Source organism: Drosophila virilis, chromosome 4, assembly GCF_030788295.1.
Source record: "Drosophila virilis strain 15010-1051.87 chromosome 4, Dvir_AGI_RSII-ME, whole genome shotgun sequence".
Lineage (NCBI taxonomy): Eukaryota > Metazoa > Arthropoda > Insecta > Diptera > Drosophilidae > Drosophila > Drosophila virilis.
In genome coordinates this window covers 24,017,762-24,035,373 of record NC_091546.1, presented here as the reverse complement: position 1 = coordinate 24,035,373, position 17,612 = coordinate 24,017,762, and the positions used below count along the sequence as shown (strand labels likewise).

At 35.8% G+C, this 17,612-nt stretch overlaps 1 protein-coding gene across 3 annotated transcripts in view; it reads left to right on the top strand.

Moving 5' to 3' along the window:
- Positions 1-17,612, top strand: part of DIP-kappa (Dpr-interacting protein kappa) — a 156,345-nt gene that overhangs the window by 38,982 nt on the left and 99,751 nt on the right. The gene's annotated exons all lie outside the window — the stretch shown is intronic.

Sequence of the window (17,612 nt, the reverse complement as noted above, 5' to 3'; positions counted from 1 at the left end):
TCGGAATTTCAGGAATATTCATAGCATTGCCCACGCTTGACTGGCAACAACCGCAAAAATGCATTGAATTGAAAATGTTTGAATTTGAATTTATATTGCAAGTTTGACTTGATTGAAGCACTTGATATCGTTTCCTTTTGACATTGGCGTCCCACCTCCTCCAAAAATTAAATATAATATGAAAGATATATATATAAATGTATATGTATATATTTCAGAATAAGACTGTGGTTGTATGTTTTTGTTTGGGTTTCAAGCTAAGAGCAGACGCTCAGCTAACAAGCTATGAGTTTTCTATTGATTTGACAAATACTCAGACGAGCCAAAAACGCATACAAATCATTTTCAAGACCGAATTTTTTCGTGCGGTTGAAATCAGCTAGTTAAAATTAATTGTTTGGTCAGGACAAAAACGAGTCGGCTGCAAGCTATGCCACAATTTGATGTATATTTACATATCTGAAATAATAAAAATGGCATTTATAGCATATCTGAATGTTGGCGAGAAAAAGTTTATACTGAAGTCATTGAAAAGGGATATGATGGTTTTCTGCAAATCAATGCAACAAGTCAGAGAGTATATATTTTGAGTTTCTAAAATTGAAATCTTCTAAGGATCCAACTTTAGAAATTGTAGCTATTCCAGAAAGCGTTTAATATTGAATCATTTTTATTGTATTTTTGTTATAGATAATTAGTAATATTTTCTCAAATATTTTTTCTGCCTCACTTTAGCATTAATTTCTTTATACTTAAGATTATTTTTAAGATATGAAATGTAGGTTTCCAAGCTATATTCAATATGGATGTACCCACCTTGGTCTTTAGACAAATATTTTGAATCTAAAGAAATTTGTGTCAGACAACAAAATCATTTTATACAGCGTTTTGCCTTAGTTTCTTTCTATGCAGCAGCCAAACGGCCGCTAAAGCCACTGAATACTTAAATTCGAAATTTAAACATTAATTAGAGCCATCGAAGCGTGTCCGTGAAATAGTTACGTATTGATAGACAGCAAGCACGAGCCGGACCTGCTAGAAGCCAAGGATAACGCCTCCTGCATGCCAAATGCGAAGCACGTAGTCAGTGAATGGCGACAGGATGCGGTTGCGGATACGCAGATACGTCCGCAGTTGAATACGATGGATTTTTTTTACTTAAGGCCAGAAATCGCAAACTAACCGCAAGACAAAATCCCGCGTAGAAGTTGAACAGTTCGAGTTACACATTTAACGGCATTTTGGATGCGTTGCTGGCGTTGATTTTAACGACATTTTAGTTGCGATTTCCATGCGCAACTTCGCGTCTGGGCCAACTCCATAAAACTAGAAGATACGCGTGTTACCTGCGCAAAGTTTTTGACTCTCCATTCCAATAAACTGGCTGGCACAATATTAGTTTTTATGCGGTAACGTTGCCCGAAATAATACAAGAAAAAAAAAAAAAATTGAAAAGAAAAGAAAAGTTTGCCTAACAAAAACGGAGCAAATAAAAAACTGCAAAATCATTTAGGTAAACAGTGACAGACTTTTACAGACTTCATCTAGCGTCAAGCCTTACGCTCATATACACAATCCACCTGTGAGTGTTGCCAGTTGTTGGCCAACAAAAAAGCTAGTTTTCGTTGAAAGGCTTTTCTTATGAAACATAATTATTTTAAGACTCAACGGTTTAATCAATTATCTTAAGACCTTAAACATGGAATACCTTATTTGCTAAAACAAAAAAGCTAACATCAGCTAAGCTCTAAAAAAATGTTAAAAAAAAAATTATTGATTATAGATAAATAAAAGTATATTCTTTTTTGGAGGTCCCCTTAATTCAGATAAAATACAGTTTATGTGGCAGCAAATAAAATGCAATATTGAATTCTATTAGAATTTTCACTTAATTAAATGAAACTGCAAAGTCTGCATATTTAAGGAAAAGAAACTCTCCAAACTCTCTTTTTTATATAAAAGAATATAAATTATATTATAATTAAATGAATAAAATGTAGAATAATAATACAATGGTATTTCTTCAGCCAGATTCAGGGCCAAAATTCCGAATTGTGCAACACTGTTAGACACCTGGCCACCCATCTAGCGACGCTGTATGCATGAGAAACTTTGTGCTATGTGACTTTCAGAATTTTTAGTTTTGATTTCAAGTTTGCCGTGGCCTGTTGTCAGCTCATGGCGGAGCTTAGCTGAAAATATTGCAACTTGCAGCAAAGTCACGTGCAAGTTTGCCGACATTTCTGGCATTACCTGGCAGTTCCGCCCGGTTGCAAATGTGTGCAACTGACAAACTGCTGGCGTATGCTACACCAACTTTAAGTTGTGTGTGTCTGTGTGCGTCTGTGCCTTCAGCGTTGCACAATTGCCAAGAGCGCAATTAAATAAATTTCTATTTAACTGCGATGAGTACTCATCGCACTCACCACTCGCTTAGCGCACTCATACTCACAAGCACTCAGCACTCATGTCGAATTTAACATGCTGACTAAATCTGTCACGTGCAGCTAACAATGACAGCGCTCGGGCTCGGTTTTTGGTTACGAGTTTGGCTTACATTCCGGCTGCCCCTCTTTGCCGTCTAGTTTTACCCTAATTGCAATTGTTTCCATATACAAATGAGTTAAGCGTGCGCTAACCATTTATACGCACTGTTTAGTGGTAACAAATTAGACTAGGGCATTTTATGGATTGTATGGTAACAGGATATAGTCTACGTGATCAAGAAACTACTTAGGGCTAAAATAACATAAATATACAATGAAAATCATGCCGTGATTTCGATCTTTGCTTGATGGAAAGATGTCTTCTCTTGCATGGCTCATAGCAGTTGAATTTAACTTATCACTTAACTTATCACTCGTGTTACTACCAGAAGTGAAATTAAAGTAATTGGGGGAACTGTTAATTTGTTGTACTCTCGCGCCCCTCGGTCGGTTAAGCAGGTCGTAGATGCAGCATGATAGCTCATGTGAAAAACAAGAAATCAAAACTCAGAATTCTATAATTATTTCAACTGTTTCGAAGATGTTGCCATCCTGATCTTTAATAGGTTATGATGTGCCTGAAAAATGTAGTTTCAAATTGTTTTTATATGAGGCCATGTTAATTTGATATACGACTGATAGTTGAATTATGTTACGGTGATATTATGTTTTCCTATTTAATATTGAAAACATATATTATAGAAGGACGAAGTCGAACAAATAAATAAAAAAAATAACGCAACTGTGCAATCAGAAATTTCGAAACTGGAGCAATAAATAGGCAATTTCAGAATTTAAAAAAAAATTGATTACCATTTGTTTGATAATTTAAATGTTTTGAATGACAAGCTTCTAGGATTCAATTGTCTAGGCAAACTGTGTGATAATGTATATGAGATAAAAGTTCACGGCATGGATTCCTTTTCAGTATACAGTATTAGATTCCCGGCTGGTCCGTAATTCAAAGACGTCAGGATGGCAGCCAAAATTTCGGCAATAATTGGGCTCAGTATTGAGAGGGATTTGGCTATTTGAATGAAGAGTTTTTTATTGGTCTACAAAAGGTCTATCTAATTACTAAATCTCAAAAGCACAAGCTCTATATAAGTTTAATGGACTCTATATGATAATTTCGAAGTTGGCAATGAGGAGAGTTCCTATAAAGTTAAAAAACTTGGCTCATTTATTGGCGACATAAAAATAGGATTTATTTTTAACATGAAATTTCTAACACCTATTAATGAAAATGATGAGAAACACGCCGATCGCTCAAAGTCCGGCTGGTGGTATAATGGGTATAGTATATATAGTCAGTTCAATGTGAAAACCAAAATACAAAATTGATTTATACATACAACATGAATAGCATTTACTTCTGTAGGAATGTCGCTTCGCTTATCACCAAAATTTTGTTTATCTATGTATTGAAATGACAACCCATAAAACTACCGCTTCATGTCCACATCCGCATCCGCATCCACATCCACATCCGCAGCAACATCCGTTCAAACTAAACGATGGCAAACGATGCTCAACACCTTTTGCAGCGAATGGAGCATAAGAAATCATATCAAGCGTTCCAGCGTACGGATATAATATATATAACAATTTTCACACAATTTTCCTAACACGTTATTTGCGCGTATTTCATATATCCTTACTGTCAAGACGCTTGCTGTGCGTGTATGTGTGTGTGTGTGTGTGTGCGCGCGCGCGTATGTGTGTGAATTAGCGGCAAACGGATGTTGAATTGGTTTACCTTTGGCTTCGCTTGCCAGTCAAGTGGTGTGTACAGAATGTGTGGAGCAGCATCTTGTGGCAGGTTTTCCTCTGTTGACTGTTTGTTTTTATTTCCTTTTTGGGCGTTGTGTGCGCGCGTGTGTGTGTGTGTGTGTGTGTGTGTGGGGTGTCCTGGCACGTTGGCACGCTTAAATCAAAGCAATTTGCCGCGCAGCATCGTGTTGTAAATTATCGCCGCAGGATTTTGTTTTATTAAACTCGAGTGTGTACGTCTGTGTACGTCAGTCTGAGATTTCTTGAGCTTCGGGATTTCAATATATTTTGCGGTCCTATAATAAATGCTGCTCTGTTAAAGTTGCAAGTTTATTTGCTAATCATCAATAAAATATTTGTATTTATAAATGTATTTTCTTTTTTCAAAATTTATCAATTGTATATTTAAAAATCAAGCGTTTTTTTTCATAGAATTTTATTATTGTTATTAAAAGTAATATAATAGACTAAAATATTCGAATTTTAGTTTTTATTTAATAATTTTATTTCTTGTTATCTAAATATAATAAACATATATTATGTTGGTCTACATAAATTAAGTCAAAAATATTTTTTAGGGTTGCTTGCTAGCATTTTCCGAAAATAACATTCTTATTATTATTGAATTCCAATAAATTTTAGATGTTAGAAGTTGAAAAAAAGCATTGCCTCAAATTTATATTGTAAAATTTATTTGACATCAATAATAATATGAATAATGTTAATTTATACACATTTTCCAAATTTTAAGTATGTATCTATTATATTCAAGTATTCATTAATAATTAGTTTAATGCACATTTTTAGCTTTACTTTTAGACATTGCAATTTAAAATTATAAGTTATTTGTACACAGCTATTCAATATTTTTTTTCAGTAAGGCTTGCCCATAAATGTCTTGAAAATTTGTCATTTAAGTAGGTCACACAATGCGATGCAAGAAAAAACTCGCCCTTGTATTAACTACTTAAGCGTTCAATTTTCATTGCAGCAAGCCTTAGCAATGATTTAAATTTTTTAGTTTGTCTTATCGATTTGCTGATTTGCTATGCATTTGTCATAAGTAGTACATTAAAAGGTGGATTTAAATCTAACAACAACCTCTTAATGGTTACTACTTAAGGCACATGTATAATTGAAATTAAAAAAAAAAAAAGAATCACACTCTAATACTTGTTCTCTGAATGACACATTTCACACTGAGTGCAGCAAGTGGCAAAAGTGGGCAATTTATACGCTTAGTTCTTACTCCAGCTCCTATGCTGCACGTTATCAGTCCATTGTGTTTCGGACAAGAATCAATAATCTGCAGTGACCCAAAATAATTATATCTCTACATCCCGCTGGCAGAGCAGCTAAGTTAGAAATCTTCCATTAATGCACAGCATAATATTTGTATAAGATTTGAACAGAGTTTCAGACAGAAACCTGTACTGTGCTCTAGAAAATGTCAATTATATTAAAACAGCTTTATATATATGTTAAAACCTCTAATATATTTTTTTATTTTATTTGTTTTTATTTTATAAAATGTTTTTTTTTTTTTAATATTCAACAAATAAAATATGCAAACATCGAAATTATGTTAGTTGTTTGGGAAATAAATAAGACAATAGAATGTGAATATTATTTATAATAAACTTCTCTATAAAGTACTTTCCGTGATGTGATGCATACATTTTGACTTTGACTTTCTAGCCGTTAACCAATACTCTAACAATTTCTTGCAATATTCAAACTATTTCGTTGACAGTAGAAAGAATTGTTGATAAATGTACTTAAAGTTTGTATAAGTTTCCCGACATTTATATATCTCTATATATTTATTTATCAAAGCCATAACTCAATTTTCAGTTTATGTTAGGTTTTGTTATTTTTGATCGACTGCTTGAAAGACAACCCAACAAAATGTGAAGAAGAGAAAAATTAACATACATAAATCAAGCTTACGATAAGGTTAATACAACTGCAGGCTGGGCAATAAGACACGAATGCCTACCTGACACCCCTATGGGCATTTATACACATTGTTAGAACCACCTACGCACCCCCTTATCCACCATCCTCATCCCCAAGTCCCCTGCTTCAGCTTCAGCTGTTTCTCTTACTTAACACGTCGTTTGTGTTGGTAAATCGGAGAATGAAGGCACAGACAGTCAGACGATGTTGCCGACACACGTAACAATGTTGCCAAAATAGCATGACAACCCCATAGCCCCACAACAACAACAACAACAATCACAACAAAAATGCGATTAGAGCTTCCAGGGTCGCCATTTTTCTACGTGTGCGCGCTTTGACAATGAAATGTATGCGAGACTGTGAGTGTGGGATGTGAGTGTGGATTGTGTGTGTGTGTGTGTGTGCATTGGGGCTGGGATGTGACTGTGTCGTTTATGTGTATGATTTTTCACAATCGCGTAACATTTTCATAATATTTGACAGCACACTTTTTGTTCGGTTGTCCATTCAAAGTTGATAAAAAGTCAAGACGGCAAAAATCTTAACTTTTCAAAGCTTGAATAGAATATTTCATATTAACCAGTTGCAAAGCTTACTTTGACTTTGTGGACTGTGATTCTTGGCTTATTACGATGATTATTAATATCAAAATGTACTCAATTTACTTATATATTATATTATTAAAATATATAATAAATAACCATATTTTTTATATGTTATATCATGTAAGTAAGGTTAAGAAAAATTTAAATTTGTCCTAATTCGTCAAAATATACAATTATAATTTTGCGAAGCTAATTTAAGTTCCGAAATAAAATATGCAATAAGACCGTTTTTAAAATCAAACTTTCTTTTCACATATTGCTCGACTACGTCCTTAATATTTAAAGTAAGTCTCGCACCTAGCTTTGCCTAAATTTAGATGTACAAATAAACAGATTGGAGCGATGAGTTTGATGAATGATTGTCCCTATAGCAGCAAATCGAAGCAATATTCCAATTAGCACCGACACATCAAGAGCATTTCTATAAGTATATACGCTTTAGAGTCGTTGCCTAGCATATGCTGTGACTAAGCTATAGAGCTCTCTGCAAGAGCATTTAAAAATGAGCTGTCAACAGATCTCTAAACGAGTAAGGCATAATAAACTAAATAAATATTAGAACTTCATCAAGTGTCAACAGACAAACTCTCGACCAGCGCCACATTGGGGGGCAAGTGTTGAAGCGCAAAGATTGATGATGGAAAATGAAAATGTTTCTCATAATAACTTTTGCTCATTTTGGCAAATATTTTCAGTAGCAGCCGATTGAGGCTGCAGCTGTCTGACATCCTCATAATGCGTAGCTAATGTTGACATTTTCCAACGGTTCAATGGGCATCCGAATATCAACGTGTTGGTGCTTATCTATAGCCCACGCCCCCCCGCTGACAAAGAAAAGTGGCTGCTGTTCATGTTGTTCTTGTTGTTGTGGTTGTTGTTGTTGCTGTTGGTGTTGTTGCTGCTGTCCTATTGTTTGATTGACTCGACTTGGCCTTTGTTTCAATGAGTCGAAACATCTTCATGATAACTTGTCCAAACAGTCGACAGAGACAAGCATAGAGAGAGAAAGAGAGAGAGAGAGAGAGAGAGAGAGAGAGAGAGGGAGAGAGAGTAAGTTCTAGAGAGTGAGACAAAGAGACAGAGAGAGAGGGAGATAAAGAGGGAAAGAGAGGACGAGAAAGATAGGAGGATTGGAGTGATTGTTATATAGAAGATTCTCCGAGTTCCTGCTGTTTGATTTGTTCTGTTTTTGTTCTTTTTATGCTCTTAAGGAGGGTATAATGATGTTTTTACGAGATGTGCAACTGATAGAAAAATACATTTCCAAATCCATACAGTGTATTTATTTTTTAATACTATCAACATCTGAATATATTGTCATGTCTGTCTGTGTGCATGTATGTTTCTAAGCAAGCTAGTCTTTCAGCTGGTTGTTTTCGTTTCAGTTATAAATAATTAAAAGTAAATAAAAATTAATAGAGGTCTATAAGAAATGTCGGCGCCAAAAGATTGTCTATCTAGATATATTGGGTAGAGTTAGCAATTACGAGCTTCACAACTCTCTTCTTCGTAAGCAATATGTCTATAAGGGTATTTTGTCTTCGGCTTAGCAAAAATAGTCGTTCTTTCTTGTTCATTTGTTGGTTCACTGCACGACAAGTGGCTCAAAATAATTTCGAACGTCATTTACTTGTCATTATACGAATATTGTAGAAAAATTCCATTGCCTGCCAGCCCATTTTGTGTTCTTATCGCCGTCACATCATTAGGCAACGCCCCGCTGTCCGCAGCGCCCCCCTCCGGCACTGTCACAAACGAACAATGGGGACAATGGAAATGTGGAGAAAAACTCAAGTACGTGAGCTTTTCTTTTGCCCTGTCTGTGGATTTGTTTGCCAGGCAATTATTATCCTTATCATTGACACAAATCACCATTTAATTAGTCCAATGCCTTGGTGTCTCTTGTTTGTGCTTCTCATTGATTTGTTGACATTGTGCCAGTACCTGTTCCTGCCTGATGTCAGCTCAAATGGGACAGCTGTCCAGCTGGTAGCTTTAACTAAATAATATAGTCGTCTGTCCCAGACAATTGATATAGTATTTTTGTTCTAACATGTTTTAGTAAGAATAAATTTTCAACAAATGAATTTGAGATTTTATTATGAACTATGGACAATTGTTTAATTTTCAAACTATATTATAGACTTATCTAGTGTCAAGAATTTAGTTAGTTAATTGGATGATGATGAATATATTTCATGTATCTTTTACTGCAAAGTTTGGTTCAATTCTATTTGCTTTAAATACCCAGGCAAAAACGCATATTTTGTAGGCTCCATAAAATTCAAGAGAATAATACAAGAAAAGTCTTTGAGCTTTAGCGCAATAATTCCAGGGCAAATATGTATGTATATTAGATAAGAGACACTTAAATTAATTGTAACACGATAACTTAATATACATAAATACTTTCTTACCTGAAACCGTGATACTTTTGAGTGTCGGTGTGGGTTGCAATTGTTGGGCAATAAATCACAAAGGCCTGCGGCAAAAACATAAATTACAATTAAAGCTAAAGAAGTTATAATTATATAATATCTCAGTTTTAGACAGACCAAAAATATATCTGTATATGCGTCACACAATGTGGCAAGTACGAGTGTTTTTTGCCTTTGCAACTATTAATAATATGTGTGTGAGTGTATGCGTGGGTGTGTCTGTGTTAAGTGTGTCGGCGACCTAACAACAACAGCAACAATTGAATTGGCTGCGTGTGGCAAAAGTTCTGCTGTAGCTGCAGTCGCCCTTTGGCGCTCCATAAATCTGCATAAAACATGCCAAAGCTAAAGCCAAAAGTCCAACTGGTTGTTGTCCTTTGTTGTGGCATGCAACTTAATTAACATGTGGCACCAATATTTCATACCTTATACACACTACTCCACCGTGGTATGCTGTGTGCTTGTGTATCTTTAAGATATATACACATATATATACATGTACATGCATATATTTCTATATATATATATATATATATCTAAGCCGCTTAACTTGGCGCCATTGCGATTAGCTGACAGCGTCGACTTTTAGCACTTAAAATGCAGTTGCCATAAGCACTAAGCCAAGTCCAGGGCACATGGCACATGGTCAACTTGGCATCCGCATTCACGTATCTGTTGTATCTGTTGTCTCGCCATATTTATACCCCGTTAAAAATGGGTTATAAGGGTATAATGCTTATGTGCAAATGAATGTGACAGACACAAGAAAGAAAGCGTCAGACATGAAATTTTACATAAATATTTTCCCATAGCTAACGTGAAATGCGTTCAAATATCTTAACAATATATAAAAATAAAGCACATCTAAATTTTAAGCAAAATTAAAAAATTAGTCTAGAAAAATACTGAGATTGAGAATATATCAAACATTTTGAACAACTGCCCTCATTCGCCCGAAATTGTGATAGTTCCGATGTATATCGCTTCTTCCTTTTCCCTAAGATATTCCACAAGGCATATACCATTTATTGTGTGGCTAGAAGGCTAGAAGCAAGAAACATTCCAGTTGGGCTGCTGGTAATTGCATTCAGGGTATCTGTTAGTTGGGTATTTCCGACCAGAGCATTCATACTTGTTTATAGCTAAACTTTCGCCTGGTCACGCCCACCTTTGCTGTTGTCCTGTTATCTCCTTTGACATTCCCTGCCACAGTTCATTTTGTTTTCACTGCAATTTCTTCCTTGTTGTACACAATTAACAGCTATTGCTGCTCCTGCTGCTGCTGCTGCTGCTGCACCACTTGCCACCCCCATCCCAATCCCTGTGCCATTGTTGGTTTATTTGAGGGTATGTGTTTGCGTTCTAAGTTGCTTGCTACTGGGGGGCGTGGCTCATTGTAATATGCGTTTTAGTTAGCAAACAGAGTTGTCCAGCATTGCCCTGCGCCTCATGAGTTTGATCCTTGCGCTGCTCCTTGCTGTGACTTGCATAATGAGTTACATGCTTGTTGTGGTCTCTGTTCTTGTTGTCATTGTTATTGTTGTCATAAGGCCCTCTGCTGGGCTGTAACATACCGTATGCTAAATTTACTTGATTTGTATCTGATTTCTGAATTTGATAACTCTTTAAAATGTATTCTTAGTCTAAGTTAAAACAAAATAGATAGATTACATTTTTCATCAATTCGAACAATTTTACTTATATTTATTTGTAAATACTTTATTCGTAAATTAATTTTATTAATTTAGTTTTTTTTTTTTTTTTTAATAATATAATTTTTTCGAAAATTGTTTATTTTTATTATTTGCGCCATCCGCCTGCGGCAGACAGTCAGATCGCATAGTATGATCCAAATCGTTTCTCTCTTTCTCTCCTAACAATAATAAGCTAACAATAATCAGACCGTAAATTGTTGAGTTGATAACACCAAACGTTGCTGCTTTATGTGGCCGTCACTCACTCTCTATCAACAATATATATTCTGTAATTTAAACATGCACTTACAAGTAATATTTTTGCTGATAAGGAATTTGCAAAATTATAAAATGCAAGAAATGTGCAATCAATCAACAGTACTATAAAGTTAGCTCGGCGAAACGAGCTTTGAATTCTGCGACGTATTCAATAAAATTAAATGTAAAGTTCTTAATTTTGCTTATTTACACACCGCTGCAAATTTGTTGTGGCAGTGATCCAGCTGAAAACTTGGTTAGCAAAGCAATTAGCTATAAATCGGCTTTAAGTGAATCATTGAATTTAATGTTTTAGAGTTGTGCCGCAGATAAGGAGTTGGATAGGCAGTGTGAATCCTATTGTTACCGTGTAGTTAAGCCTCTCCTTCAACGCGCATCTGACTTGTACTTAAAAGAACAAGAATTTACAAATATACTAGCTAAAATTCAACAACAAGAGATCAAAATCAAAAGCATCCAAGCAGAACAAACAGTTTTACAAGCTAAAGTTGATGCTCAAAATCATTTATTAAAAATATGCAAAGATCAGTTACCCGATAAAGATGCGCTTATCGAACACAAAAACGCTGATATCAAAGAATTGCAAATTAAGCAAGTATCTAAAGACAATTTACAAGCTAAAGTTAAAGCCCAAAATAGCTTGTTAGAGTCATGCAAAAGTCACCCAAACTCTAAAGATGCGCTTATCGACCAGGAAAGAGAAACCTGTTCAAAGCTTTGCATTTCAATATTAGCTAGGTTGGGTTGGACCGTTGCTCAGAGGCGTAAAGATGGCAGAGTTAACTTTAATCAAACGTGGAGCGAATAGCGCCAAGGATTCGGTAATCCGCAAGGACAGTTCTTTTTGGGGCAAACCACATGAGCTCTTTATATATCTACAGAACTTTGAAAACCAAACTAGTTTCGCTCGTTATGATCATTTTCTTATTGGCGATGAGAGTGAATCGTTCATTATTAAAGCCCTAGGAAAATATACTGGCACTGCTGGCGATGCACTGATATATCATAATGGCATGAAGTTCTCTACGATTGATCGCAAAAATTATCTCTCTGAGTTCCATTGTGCGGCTGAATGGTCTTCCGGTTGGTGGTTCAATAAATGTTATCACTGCTGAGAATAAGGGTGCTAAGTATAAATGCATATCGCTTTTAGTTATGCTTTAAAATTTTTTTAGTAATCTGAATGGAGTATATAGAGCTGAAAGTAGTTCTTTACATCATGGAATCAATTGGTATACCTGGAATGCAGAAGGACGTTTGTCTTTTGTGCAAATCATGATTAAACCAAAGAGACTTTGACTTTCATTACTTTTTTTATGAAAAGAATGAACTATCCGGAATATTTAAATTGTTTTAATTAATTAAAGGTAGCCTATTTAGCGCATGTCGAAAATAATAAATAATTTTAATTTTTTTAAATAAATTTTGAATAGACTAGGTTGATTCGACTTTTAAAGCTGACAAAGGATATTTAGATATATTTTATAAAGTCGTATATGCTTCCTGCTGCCATCTACACACATTTGCACAAAAATACTTTACTATTTCATTGTCAATGGGTTTAAAGAAATTGAATAAATTCACCTAAAAACACACTTGTGTTACTTAGTTCGTGTTAGATTTATATTACCCTTTACAAGAGTATAAAAATAAAATGCCAGCTGGTTGAACACAAATTCAAGCAAAAATGTCCAATAGAACAAGTGAAAGCAGCAGAGAACTGTGGCTATCAGGACCCAATGCAACTGGCAACAAATGATTTAGAAAATGATTTATGGCACATTCATCTAATTACCACAATGCCCGCAGAGCCGAGCCGAGCCGAGCCGAGAAGTCGCAGAGAGTGGCAGCTCCATGGTGGCTACACTGACCAAGAGCCAGCCGGCAAAAAGCCAAAGCAGGCCTGATGACAATTGTGAACGTTTTGTTGTGCGTGCCGGTGGCTGTGGTTGTGCGTGCGTATCTGTCTGTGTGGCAGTGTCTGTACAACACCATGGCTGACATTAATGACGCATGCCATCAAAGTCAGTTGGTGGAAGGGGGCAGGAGAAGCAAGCCTGTTGCTCAGCCTTTTTCCGCGAATGCAACACATCAATCTCAACATCAGCTGCCTGTCCATGGGTATAGGGGATGGATGCTGCTGGTGGGTAGTGATAGGGAATCAGGGGACAATGATACGGTACGCGTATTAATATCGCATCAATTATAATTTTCATTTGGCAGCCAGCCTAGTTGACAACCAAATGTGTTTTAGTTATGTGATTTGTTGCAATTTTAGCTACCTTCTGCCACCCAACATACCCATGCGCCATATATTCTATCCGTATGTTTCCGGCTAGTGTAACAAATTTGCAATGGCAATTTAGCCCCTATTGGTATTTAATTTAGATTTGCAACATTCCGGCAAAGCAAACAAAAAACTGAATGCAACATTACATTCTTTGTTATTGATTTACCATTATGGCCATGTTTGTTTGACATTTGTTTTCGAACAATGTTATTGACAGTTTTGGCTAATGATTGCTGCCAGCCAACCTCAATTTGCTGCCTTGTCCGGTAATTGTTACGGACTGTGATTGAAGTCCTGTCATTGTTTAATGTCCTTCAAATCACAACAGTTCAAAATTAATTTTAATAAATCCTATAAACAAGATTTTATCGTAATTAAGTCTAGTTTATTGAGACTTACTTTAAGTCACTTGCCAAATATATATTTAAATCAATATAATATACAAAAACAAACATTTTTAATGCCAAATTTACTAAACAAAATAATATGTTGATATATCATTTTGTAATTTAACGCTTTAATAATTTCATTTTATTTTTTAATTCGTGAATACTCATTTATTCTTTTTATTTATATTAAATACAACGCCACTTTTTTGTACGCAAGAAGTATATATATTTTTGATCTTCAATCTTGGAACTATAAAAGCCTTATACTTTAAATTAAATATTTATATATATATATATATGTATATATATATATACATGATGTGCAAAACAAGCATTGCGAAAATATCAATAAAATCGATTATAAGGCTACAGGAGAGCATATGTAACCAAGATCGGACAGCAAATATAGAACTTATATAATATCTTTGTAAAACTGTGGAGCAAGTGGAAGCCGCACCGCCGCATTTTGTATATCATATATTTTGAAAAACTTACTATCTCTAAATTTTAAGCCTTTTCTATATTTTCAAACATTAGGATTTAACTATTGTTTTATTTCTCTAATCATACATATTAAAATTAAATATATAATACAATATATGCTTAAATTAAATAACAAAATATTTAATTTTATGTTAGTAAAGACGTCATTCGGTTTAAGTTCTTCTGCTTAAAGTCCACCTAAAGCAGCTTTTCTGACAAATAAAACGTGCACTGTGCGTGGGAATTGCTTTAAGCATATCGCAGCCACTGAAACAAATCGTAAATTTAATTCGAATCAAAACTTCGCATAGCAGATGAGAACAGAGTTTTCCAAACAGAGTTTTCAATGCTGCCGCTGTTTCCCCAGCATCTGTCAGAAAAATAAACAGAACTGCAAATTTTATCGTGCTGAACGTTTATGCGCAAATTGCTTCCAGGTTTCAGCGATGTCTTTCTGCGTGTCTATCTGTCGTCTTATCGAATTTCAGACAACGACGACATTGAGGATGATGCCAGGACTCAGGACACGGGACAACAGACTCCAGGACAAGACTCCGCGCAAGCAGTTGACAATGGGCGCCGCCGATTTTGCTTGGCATGCTGCGCGGCATAGTAAAGTTTCTTTGCTCAAGGCGTGAAATGAAATCGACAGTAATTTGTGTTTATCTCACTCAATATAAACTATATGTATATATATATATATATATATGCGTGTGAGTGTGTTGAAATAACAATTGTCACAACTTGTGCAAAAAGTTCTACAACAGGAAATTGCTTAAATTTGTGAACTTGACTTTATCAAAACTTCACGATCTGACAACTTGTGTGATTGAAAGCCACAAATAGTATTTCATCTATGGCTTAAAGTCAATAAGCCAACTTCATCATATTGCCATATGTCTACTTTAGGGCCAGATGGATATGGAAATGGAACCGTCTAAGTCGCTTTGATGGCGCATAAGTAAAGTGGCCATGAATAATTCATGCCCTATTTATACAAAATCGAAATGATAATCGTGCACTTTAGCATTTAAATCAGAGAGAGAGAGAGAGAGAGTGAGTGAGAGAGAGAGAGAGAGAGATGCTTCCTTGCCACCTAGAGCCATGAACCTGAAGGGCTGCTGTGCTGGGGTGGGAAGTGCAAAAAGCAAACAAATTTACATAGAATTCGAGTGAGCGACGTTTCTGGATGGTTAAATTATTGAATAAAGCCATGTCGAATGCCTAAACGGAAAACAAAGCCCTTTTGCGGGTAGCTCATGTCAGGTATGAAAAGATTTGCATTTAACTAATAGTTTAACGCTGCAAGATTTGTTGAGCATAGTCCTGCGGTAAATAATCAGATGTAAATAATTTGGAAAGCTCAATTTAACCACTGATATATAATATCATAAATAAGTTAAAAATGGAGAAACAATTTGGTTTGTTTTATTCACTCGAAGAGCTCAACCTTGATTCTACTAAACCTAAACCTAAAAATATATAACTTTACAACCATCTATAATTTAAATTTTTATTAGGTATTTATGAAACATTTGATTCAAACTTTATTTGACACTTTTGCAATTGCCCCATCCGTTAAGTTGCCTTTGCATATCGCTCAAATGAAGCGATAACCATCTATAATTATGACACTGTGAGCAGCTGTAGCCGCTTTTCATTTCCTTGCCATTACCGTTACGCAGACTTGTTGCCGCATGCCGCATGCCGCTTGCCAGTTGCCAGTTGCCACTTTGCCACTTGCGAGGCCAATTGACGTTTATGGCTTGTGCGGGCATGCAAGGCCGTCGATAACACGCCTCACTAAGCGCTCGAAGGAAAACTGAGCTCGAGTTCAATGTGAAGCCCGTTGCAGATGCGAGCATTCAATGTGCTCAAGAGTCAAGCTCGTATAGGTACGAGTATTTATTCATAACTGGAGTAATGCTCAACCCGTCAATGCCCGTCCTTCTCACGCATTGGCCGGGCTGTCAAGCATGCATTTTTGCATTAAATTGTCCTTGTTGAAAGGAAATCGCATACACTTAATGCGCCAGTAAAACCGATTTGCATGAGCCGAAGGAGCGGAGGGCACAGTGAGCGGTAGGGGGGGGGATAAGCAACTCGCATCGCATCGCATTGTTGTCAGCAGCTGCTGAAATGCATTTCGCTTGACAGTTGATAAACGACATGAGTACCGAGCACTGAGCACTGAGTACTGAGTACCAAGTGCTGAGTACTTAGACCGTCGGTCTTACTTAGCTTCACACATGCTAAACTGGCAGTGGGCGGAAAATCCTACAATAGATTTTAGCAGTCTTCAATTTGGGAATGCCCCAAGTGCTGGAGTGACTGATGGATGATTGTCTGACGTTTGTCCCATTTCTTTATTATTTTTTTTGCTCTACAATTTTTTGTTCTGCTATTTTTATCGCGCACTTGTTGCGGAGCCTTCGCATAATTTATGATCTTTACTGTAATTGCCTTATTTTATGTCTGCACCCGGCAAAGATTTAACGACCCAGCAAACCCGCTCCCGTTCGGGTCCTGGCCATCTATGTAGGCGTTGTCGTCTTCTTATCATGTGGCACATTACGTGGACCAGGGCGCAGCAGGCAGGGCTGTGGCACTTAAGCCCCTTAAAATTTATGTCAAATGCATTTGTAAAATATGCCAAACGTACGAGTGGTAAAACCGATTTCTGCGCCATTTAAACTAACATAGTGGCAAGAACAGTGGTGAAAGTCTTGTTTGACTGTTCCAAAGCACAAGCTAATTAGTGCAATAGCTATAAACAGTTAAAATGTTATAACAATAAAATTTGAATCAAAATCTATCCACATATAAAATGTATATAAACACTTTTACGTTCTGTGAATTCGAGCTTCCATAAAAAAATATTCGAAATCCGAAAGGCTTACGAATTTATTTACATATAAACGCAAACTCTATATTCAAATTAGTTATCTATTAAAATATAATAAGCTCAAAACTAAAAATTAATTGAATGTTGCATAAAGTCACAAAAATATTGTATGCAAAATAAATAAGTGAGAACGTGAACATTTAAGGAAGGCATTTTTGTTTATTGTTTGTTGTGGAACAATTTCTAATTATTCTAAAAAATGCATTGTTAAAAAAAATGTGTTTAAAAGTAAATATGCTTACATTTTGGATTAACCTTCACCACTGTTCAATAAAATCGCCCGACCGCCAATGCCGCTGCCAATGGAA